General features: G+C 46.5%; 1 long non-coding RNA gene across 2 annotated transcripts; it reads left to right on the top strand.

Moving 5' to 3' along the window:
* Window positions 1–5,324: 5,324 nt before the first annotated feature.
* LOC138288489 (uncharacterized) lies at window positions 5,325–6,467 on the top strand. 2 transcript variants are annotated; one of them, XR_011202413.1, is made up of 4 exons: window positions 5,325–5,407; window positions 5,547–5,603; window positions 5,717–5,780; window positions 6,087–6,467. It is a non-coding gene; the product is annotated as an uncharacterized lncRNA (long non-coding RNA). The 2 variants fall into 2 exon arrangements; XR_011202412.1 differs by having other exon boundaries at window positions 5,325–5,411.
* Window positions 6,468–9,893: the final 3,426 nt, after the last annotated feature.

Below are 9,893 nucleotides of genomic sequence, written 5' to 3'. Positions count from 1 at the left end.
TAGGTTTCCCTAGGTGCCGGCTGAGCTAGAGGCCAAAATCTACAGGTAGGCACTTTGCAAAAAACACCTCTGTTTTTTTCCAAAATTTAGGATGTGTCCACGTTGCGCTTTGGGGTGTTTCCTGTCGCCGGCGCTAGGCCTACCCACGCAAGTGAGGTATCATTTTTATCGGGAGACTTGGGGGAACGCTGGGTGGAAGGAAATTTGTAGCTCCTCTCAGGTTCCAGAACTTTCTGCCACAGAAATGTGAGGGACATGTGTTTTTTTAGCCAAATTTTGAGGTTTGCAAAGGATTCTGGGTAACAGAACCTGGTCCGAGCCACACAAGTCACCCCTCCTTGGATTCCCCTAGGTCTCTAGTTTTCAGAAATGTACAGGTTTGGTAGGTTTCCCTAGGTGGCGGCTGAGCTAGAGGCCAAAATCTCCAGGTAGTCACTTTGCTAAAAACAGCTCTGTTTTCTGTGATGTGTCCACGTTGTGTTTTGGGGCATATCCTGTCGCGGGCGCTAGGCCTACCCACACAAGTGAGGTATCATTTTTATCGGGAGACGTGGGGGAACGCTGGGTGGAAGGAAATTTGTGGCTCCTCTCAGATTCCAGAACTTTCTGCCACAGAAATGTGAGGAACATGTGTTTTTTTAGCCAAATTTTGAGATTTGCAAAGGATTCTGGGTAACAGAACCTGGTCCGAGCCCCGCAAGTCACCCCTCCTTGGATTCCCCTAGGTCTCTAGTTTTCAGAAATGCACAGGTTTGGTAGGTTTCCCTAGGTGGCGGCTGAGCTAGAGGCCAAAATCTACAGGTAGTCACTTTGCTAAAAACAGCTCTGTTTTCTGTGATATGTCCACGTTGTGTTTTGGGGCATATCCTGTCGCGGGCGCTAGGCCTACCCACACAAGTGAGGTATCATTTTTATCGGGAGACGTGGGGGAACGCTGGGTGGAAGGAAATTTGTGGCTCCTCTCAGATTCCAGAACTTTCTGCCACAGAAATGTGAGGAACATGTGTTTTTTTAGCCAAATTTTGAGATTTGCAAAGGATTCTGGGTAACAGAACCTGGTCCGAGCCCCGCAAGTCACCCCTCCTTGGATTCCCCTAGGTCTCTAGTTTTCAGAAATGCACAGGTTTGGTAGGTTTCCCTAGGTGGCGGCTGAGCTAGAGGCCAAAATCTACAGGTAGTCACTTTGCTAAAAACAGCTCTGTTTTCTGTGATATGTCCACGTTGTGTTTTGGGGCATATCCTGTCGCGGGCGCTAGGCCTACCCACACAAGTGAGGTATCATTTTTATCGGGAGACGTGGGGGAACGCTGGGTGGAAGGAAATTTGTGGCTCCTCTCAGATTCCAGAACTTTCTGCCACAGAAATGTGAGGAACATGTGTTTTTTTAGCCAAATTTTGAGGTTTGCAAAGGATTCTGGGTAACAGAACCTGGTCCGAGCCCCGCAAGTCACCCCTACTTGGATTCCCCTAGGTCTCTAGTTTTCAGAAATGCACAGGTTTGGTAGGTTTCCCTTGGTGCCGGCTGAGCTAGAGGCCAAAATCTACAGGTAGTCACTTTGCTAAAACCAGCTCTGTTTTCTGTGATATGTCCACGTTGTGTTTTGGGGCATATCCTGTCGCGGGCGCTAGGCCTACCCACACAAGTGAGGTATCATTTTTATCGGGAGACGTGGGGGAACGCTGGGTGGAAGGAAATTTGTGGCTCCTCTCAGATTCCAGAACTTTCTGCCACAGAAATGTGAGGAACATGTGTTTTTTTAGCCAAATTTTGAGGTTTGCAAAGGATTCTGGGTAACAGAACCTGGTCCGAGCCCCGCAAGTCACCCCTCCTTGGATTCCCCTAGGTCATAGTTTTCAGAAATGCACAGGTTTGGTGGGTTTCCCTAGGTGGCGGCTGAGCTAGAGGCCAAAATCTACAGGTAGTCACTTTGCTAAAAACAGCTCTGTTTTCTGTGATATGTCCACGTTGTGTTTTGGGGCATATCCTGTCGCGGGCGCTAGGCCTACCCACACAAGTGAGGTATCATTTTTATCGGGAGACGTGGGGGAACGCTGGGTGGAAGGAAATTTGTGGCTCCTCTCAGATTCCAGAACTTTCTGCCACAGAAATGTGAGGAACATGTGTTTTTTTAGCCAAATTTTGAGATTTGCAAAGGATTCTGGGTAACAGAACCTGGTCCGAGCCCCGCAAGTCACCTCTCCTTGGATTCCCCTAGGTCTCTAGTTTTCAGAAATGCACAGGTTTGGTAGGTTTCCCTAGGTGGCGGCTGAGCTAGAGGCCAAAATCTACAGGTAGTCACTTTGCTAAAAACAGCTCTGTTTTCTGTGATATATCCACGTTGTGTTTTGGGGCATATCCTGTCGCGGGCGCTAGGCCTACCCACACAAGTGAGGTATCATTTTTATCGGGAGACATGGGGGAACGCTGGGTGGAAGGAAATTTGTGGCTCCTCTCAGATTCCAGAACTTTCTGCCACAGAAATGTGAGGAACATGTGTTTTTTTAGCCAAATTTTGAGGTTTGCAAAGGATTCTGGGTAACAGAACCTGGTCCGAGCCCCGCAAGTCACCCCTCCTTGGATTCCCCTAGGTCTCTAGTTTTCAGAAATGCACAGGTTTGGTAGGTTTCCCTAGGTGGCGGCTGAGCTAGAGGCCAAAATCTACAGGTAGTCACTTTGCTAAAAACAGCTCTGTTTTCTGTGATATGTCCACGTTGTGTTTTGGGGCATATCCTGTCGCGGGCGCTAGGCCTACCCACACAAGTGAGGTATCATTTTTATCGGGAGACGTGGGGGAACGCTGGGTGGAAGGAAATTTGTGGCTCCTCTCAGATTCCAGAACTTTCTGCCACAGAAATGTGAGGAACATGTGTTTTTTTAGCCAAATTTTGAGGTTTGCAAAGGATTCTGGGTAACAGAACCTGGTCCGAGCCCCGCAAGTCACCCCTCCTTGGATTCCCCTAGGTCTCTAGTTTTCAGAAATGCACAGGTTTGGTAGGTTTCCCTAGGTGGCGGCTGAGCTAGAGGCCAAAATCTACAGGTAGTCACTTTGCTAAAAACAGCTCTGTTTTCTGTGATATGTCCACGTTGTGTTTTGGGGTATATCCTGTCGCGGGCGCTAGGCCTACCCACACAAGTGAGGTATCATTTATATCGGGAGACGTGGGGGAACGCTGGGTGGAAGGAAATTTGTGGCTCGTCTCAGATTCCAGAACTTTCTGCCACAGAAATGTGAGGAACATGTGTTTTTTTAGCCAAATTTTGAGGTTTGCAAAGGATTCTGGGTAACAGAACCTGGTCCGAGGCACACAAGTCACCCCTCCTTGGATTCCCCTAGGTCTCTAGTTTTCAGAAATGCACAGGTTTGGTAGGTTTCCCTAGGTGGCGGCTGAGCTAGAGGCCAAAATCTACAGGTAGTCACTTTGCTAAAAACAGCTCTGTTTTCTGTGATGTGTCCACGTTGTGTTTTGGGGCATATCCTGTCGCGGGTGCTAGGCCTACCCACACAAGTGAGGTATCATTTTTATCGGGAGACGTGGGGGAACGTTGGGTGGAAGGAAATTTGTGGCTCCTCTCAGATTCCATAACTTTCTGCCACAGAAATGTGAAGAACATGTGCTTTTTTAGCCAAATTTTGAGGTTTGCAAAGGATTCTGGGTAACAGAACCTGGTCCGAGCCACACAAGTCACCCCTCCTTGGATTCCCCTAGGTCTCTAGTTTACAGAAATGCACAGGTTTGGTAGGTTTCCCTAGGTGGCGGCTGAGCTAGAGGCCAAAATCTACAGGTAGTCACTTTGCTAAAAACAGCTCTGTTTTCTGTGATGTGTCCATGTTGTGTTTTGGGGCATATCCTGTCGCGGGTGCTAGGCCTACCCACACAAGTGAGGTACCATTTTTATCGGGAGACTTGGGGGAAGATAGATTAGCAAAACAAGTACTATTGCCCCTTGTCTTTCTCTACATTTTTTCCTTCCAAATATAGGAGTGTGTGTAAAAAAGACATCTATTTGAGAAATTCCCTGAAATTCACGTGCTACTATGGTCACCCCGGAATTCAGAGATGTGCAAATAACCACTGCTCCTCAACACCTTATCTTGTGCCCTTTTTGGAAATGCAAAGGTTTTCTTGATAGCAATTTTTTACTCCTTATATTTCAGCAAATGAATTGCTGTATACCCGGTATAGAATGAAAACGCACTGCAGGGTGCAGCTCATTTATTGGCTCTGGGTTCCTCGGGTTCTTGATGAACCTACAAGCCCTATATATCCCCGCAACCAGAGGAGTCCAGCAGACGTAACGGTATATTGCTTTCGATAATCTGACATTGCAGGGAAAAGTTACAGAGTAAAACGTAGAGAAAAATTGATGGTTTTTTCACCTCAATTTCAATATTTTTCTTTTTCAGCTGTTATTTTCTGTAGGAAACCCTTGTAGGATCTACACAAATGACCCCTTGCTGAATTCAGAATTTTGTCTACTTTTCAGAAATGTTTAGGTTTCTGGGATCCAGCATTGGTTTCATGACCATTTCTGTCACTGACTGGAAGGAGGCTGAAAGCACAAAAAATTGCACAAATGGGGTATGCCCCAGTAAAATGCCAAAATTATGTTGAAAAATTGGGTTTTCTGATTCAAGTCTGCCTGTTCCTGAAAGCTGGGAAGCTGCTGAGTTTAGCACCGCAAACCCTTTGTTGATGCCATTTTCAGGGGAAAAACCACAAGCCTTCTTCTGCAGCCACTTTTTCCAATTTTTTTGAAAAAAACGAAATTTTCACTGTATTTTGGCCAATTTCTTGGCCTCCTTCAAGGGAACCCACAAAGTCTGGGTACCTCTAGAATCCCTAGGATGTTGGAAAAAAAGGACGCAAATTTGGCTTGGTTAGCTTATGTGGACAAAAAGTTATGAGGGCCTAAGCGCGAACTGCCCCAAATAGGCAAAAAAAGGCCCGGCACAGGAGGGGGAAAAGGCCTGGCAGCGAAGGGGTTAATAACCTTTGTAAAATACCCTTAAGATGGCCACCAGAACGGGTCAATGTGCAAATTCCTTGCTTCGAAATGACTAAAAACGAGCTATAAACAGAGTATGAAAGTTTTGTGAGACCCCAGGAATGTAGGTTTTTTGACCTCGCTTCAGGGAAATAATGGGCTAAAGATTAGGCCTGCTGGTTTCGGAAGGAGAGTAAAGATAATAGAAAGAAAAAGGCAGAGTCCCTCTAATATGGCGCCCATCAACTGCCACTGACTATAAACAAATGCGGGCTAGTGTACGCCCTGTGAACAATCTAAAATGCTGCCTCGTGTAGGACGGCGTTTCTTTAGTTCATGTGGATCGGAATAGCAGCTTTGAGTCGTCTCTGTGGCAACGAGAATGCCGCTAGCTACACGGGCTGGAGTTTAAAAGCCCAAGTAAGTAAGTTAAGCTATCTTTTAAGTCCAATTGCGGCAGCTTTAACATTAACAAAAACAATTACAGCTTGAGTAAATCGACTACAGGGCCTTCAGTAATTAGCCCTAAAACTTAGTCATGTTTAATGTACCCCTGCAGGGTTAACATCGACGGATAGAAAAATGGATTTTATAGCTGAGCTGCTGATTTAAATAGGTAAGACGATTGCGCCTAGTTCCAATGTACCCTTGAAAAGGACAATAGTGGCTTTATGATAACAATAAATATTGGCTCACTGACGGCTTCTTTCTCTTTTCGTTTATGAACAGAATTAATTGGAAACAAGTACAAACTCTGTGGATAAATTGTGGTTTTCAGACAATGGAAAGAAAGGTATTGCACACAGTGGGACTCACTGAGTTTGCTGCATGATTGAGTGGCATGTTTAATTAATATATTGAGACACGCGGTGTTTTTGTGGTGCTGTGATCACCCCTGGAGGTATCGAGATTAAGTGGTTTGGTGGGGAAGGCCCGATTTAGGAATGTGCCCCTTAAAGGAGTAATTTCACATTTCTAACAGAGGTACATTGCTATATATAGAAATAATTTTGGGATTGATATTCTGCACATTTGAAACTGCATAGAGAATAAATCTATTTAGGTGGCATGTTTTTAATTTGTGTGTTAATTTTTGTAGAGGTGCCAGTGCCCCCTGACAGTCCTGAAGAGGCCATGAATTGTGAGGCCGAAACGCGTCGACATCTGATAAGTGGGATCAAGGGCTTTGAAATAAAAAACTGATAAACAAAATTGATGGAGCACTACATAATACCTTGAAAAAATAGTTAGGTATTTTACAGCTGGGTGCTAGACCCTTGGTGACCTACAATGTATGGGATCACAGTGTTAATTGTGCTATAGTGACCATAATAGAAAGTCATGTTGATGGGCATAACCCTCCTTTTGGGTATCTATGTTATGTGTTAGTTTTTATGAGTGATGTAACTAATGTGTGAGATGTAAATTTGATGTATATATAATTTCTTTTTTGTGCCATAGTGATTGAATAAGTAATATGTGTTATGACGATTTGTATATTGCAGTTTGTGAATAAATGTAATACATTTTTGGGAAAGTAATTCACCCTCGAAACCAATAGTGAATATTTGGTTGTTTTAAATAACGAGTAGGGGCCAGATGCAGGAAACGGATAGCGACTCGCAAACGGCAAAAATTGCTGTTTGCGACTCGCTAATCGCGTTTCCCTATGCAGAAATGCATATTGCGAGTCGGTACCGACTCGCAATATGCATTTCAGAATCGCAAATAGGAAGGGGTGTTCCCTTCCTATTTGCGATTTGGAGTGGTATGCAATACCATTTGCGACCGCATATGCGGTCGCAAATGGTGTCGCAGTTACCATCCACTTGAAGTGGATGGTAACCCACTCGCAAATTGGAAGGGGTCCCACTTTGTGAATTGACCCACAAATATTTTTTCAGGGTAGGTAGTGGTCCAGGGGACCACTACCTGCCCTGAAAAAAAACCGAAACTAAAGGTTTCGGATTTTTTTTTAAGTGCAGCTCGTTTTCCTTTAAGGAAAACGGGCTACACTTAAAAAAAAAAAAAACTGCTTTATTTAAAAGCAGTCACGAACATGGAGGTCTGCTGACTACAGCAGGCCTCCATGTTTGCGAGTGCCTAGACTCGCTATGGGGCCGCAATTTGCGACCCACCTCATGAATATTAATGAGGTGGGTCATTGCAACCCCATAGCGAGTCGCAGACGGTGTCTGAGACACCGTTCTGCATTGGAAATTGCGACTTGCAATTTGCGAGTCGCTCCGACTCGCAAATTGCAAGTCGCAATTCCCAACTTTGCTACATCTGGCCCTAGATTTGTCCCTGCCTGCTAGTTTTTCGTGATTGCAGGCCCACTAATAGCATTTGATTTACAGGCCCTGGGCACCTCTAGTGCACTGTATTAGGGACTTACCAGTAAATCAAATATGCCAATCATGGATGAACCAATTACATACACATTTTGTATAGAAGCACTTGCACTTTAACACTGGTTAGCAGTGGTAAAGTGCCCAGCTTAACGAAAACAGCAAAAACAGAGTCCAGCACACATCAACAACCTGGGAAACAGAGGCAAAAAGTTAAGGGAGACCACGCCAGGGATGAAAAGTCTAACACGTGTCCCCCCAGCTGAAAGTGAGGAGCAACTACCCAATCTCATGGGAGTTCTCATCTCTAAGGCGGAAGAATCTGGACAGACCATCAGCATTGGTGTGTTCTGTACCAGGGCGATGTTCTACCTTAAAGTCCATCCCCTGTAGGGAAATGGACCACCTCAACAGTTTTGGGTTTTCATCCCTCATCTGCAATAATTATCTGAGGGGCCTTTGGTCGGTCTGAACCTGGAAGTGAGTCCCAAACAAGTAGGGTCTTAGCTTCTCCAGCTCCCAGACCACAGCAAATGCTTCACGTTCTATGGCACTCCACCTACGTTCCCTGGGAAGTAACCTCCTGCTAATGAAGGCTATGGGTTGATCCAGGCCGTCTTCATTAAGCTGTGAGAGTACTGCTCCAATACCATGCTCTGAGGTGTCTGTTTGCACAACAAACTCCTTGGAGTAGTCAGGTGCCTTCAGGACAGGTGCTGTGCACATGGCAGCCTTCAGGGCATCAAAAGCGGTCTGGCAAGCCTCTGTCCAGATCACCTTCTTGGGTTGCTTCTTAGAAGTCAACTCAGTCAAAGGAGTAACAATGGTACCATATCCCTTGACAAACCTGTATTAGCCAGTGAGGCCTAAAAAGGCCCTCACCTCAGTCTGGGTTTTGGGAGGCTCCCAAGCCAGAATGGTGTCAATTTTTGGCTGTAGGGGTGCCGTCTGGTCACTCCCTATCTGGTGTCCCAAGTACACCACAGAAGCCTGCCCTATTTGGCACTTGATTGTCTTAATAGTGAGGCCTGCCTTCTGCAGGGCCTCCAACACTCTGCAGAGGTGCTGCAGATGTTCCTCCCAGGTGGAACTAAAAACAGCAATGTCATCCAGGTAGGCGGCACTGAACTTGCCCAGCCAACACCTGGTGGCAGGGGCATGCTTCATCCCAAATGGCATCACTTTAAATTGAAAGTGCCCATCTGGGGTAGAGAATGCAAACCCCTCCTTGCCCTCCTCAGTCAAGGCAATCTGCCAATACCCAGACGTTAAGTCAAACGTGCTGAGGTAGGTGGCAGCTCCCAACCAATCAATCAGCTCATCAGCTCGGGGATTGGGTGTGTGCCAGTCTTGCTGACTGCACTGAGTCCCCGGTAGTCCACACAGAACCTGAGTTCTGGAATGGCACCAGGTGCAGTGCCTTTGGGACCATTACCACTGGGCTGTCCCAAGGACTGCTGGAAAGCTCAATAACCCCTAAGGTTAACATTTTGGATACCTCATCCTTAATGCTAGCCCTGACCCTGTCAGTCACCCTGTAAACCTTCTGTTTAATGGGTGAACTGTCCCCAGTGTCCACATCATGTGTGCACAAGTGTGTGACCCCTGGGATCAGGGAAAACAGCAAGGCGAACTGTTCCAACACCTGGCGACAGTCAATCTGCTGCTTTGCAGTCAGGGAGGGGGAGAGGATCACTCCCTCGACAGACCCATCTTTTTCTCCTGCAGACAGGAGGTTAGGAAGAGGCTCACTCTCCTCCTCCACCCCATCATCTGTTGCAAGGAGCATGGACAGTTCAGTCCGCTCAAAGTGTGGTTTGAGGCTGTTAACATGCAGGACCCTTAAATGCTTCCTGGGAGTCTGCAAGTCCACCCGATAGGTGACTTCACTCTTGCGCTCTACCACCTCAAAAGGGCTAGTCCACTTGTCCTGGAACACCTTAGGCTCCACTGGTGTCATCACCCACACTTTTTGACCAGGTTGAAACTCGACCAGAGTGGCATTTCGGTGATACCACCGTTTCTTAACCTCCCGGCTTGCTTCCAGGTTCCCTTGTGCGAGACTCCTAAAGTGGGCAGTCTGGTTTCTCAGAGTCATCATGTGGCTAAATATATACTGGGGGGTTTACTAGGAGCTTTTTCCAAAACATTTTTCATAAGGATTAAAGGCCCCCTCACAGGATTGCCATAGATGAGCTCAAAGGGATTAAACCCAAGTCCCTTTTGAGGCACCTCCCTGTAAGCGAACAGAAGGCATGGCAAGAGGACGTCCAACTTCCGCCTCAAGGGCTCTGACAGGCCCATAATCATGCCTTTCAAGGTGGGATTGAATCTCTCAACCAGACCATTACTTTGGGGGGGGGTAAGGGGTGGTGAACTTGTAGGTTACCCCACACTCCATCTACAGAGACTTCATATATGTGGATATGAAGTTGGTACCCCTATAAGATACCACTTCCTTGGGGAACCCCATGTGGGTAAAAACCCCCATCAAAGCACAACCCACCATAAAGGAAGTGATTGTCCTCAGAGGAATGGCTTCTGGGTACCGGGTG

This window comes from Pleurodeles waltl, chromosome 4_1, assembly GCF_031143425.1.
Source record: "Pleurodeles waltl isolate 20211129_DDA chromosome 4_1, aPleWal1.hap1.20221129, whole genome shotgun sequence".
Taxonomy (NCBI): Eukaryota; Metazoa; Chordata; class Amphibia; order Caudata; family Salamandridae; genus Pleurodeles; species Pleurodeles waltl.
The sequence above is the reverse complement of the archived record's forward strand: the minus strand, read 5'-3'. Positions and strand labels throughout refer to the sequence as shown.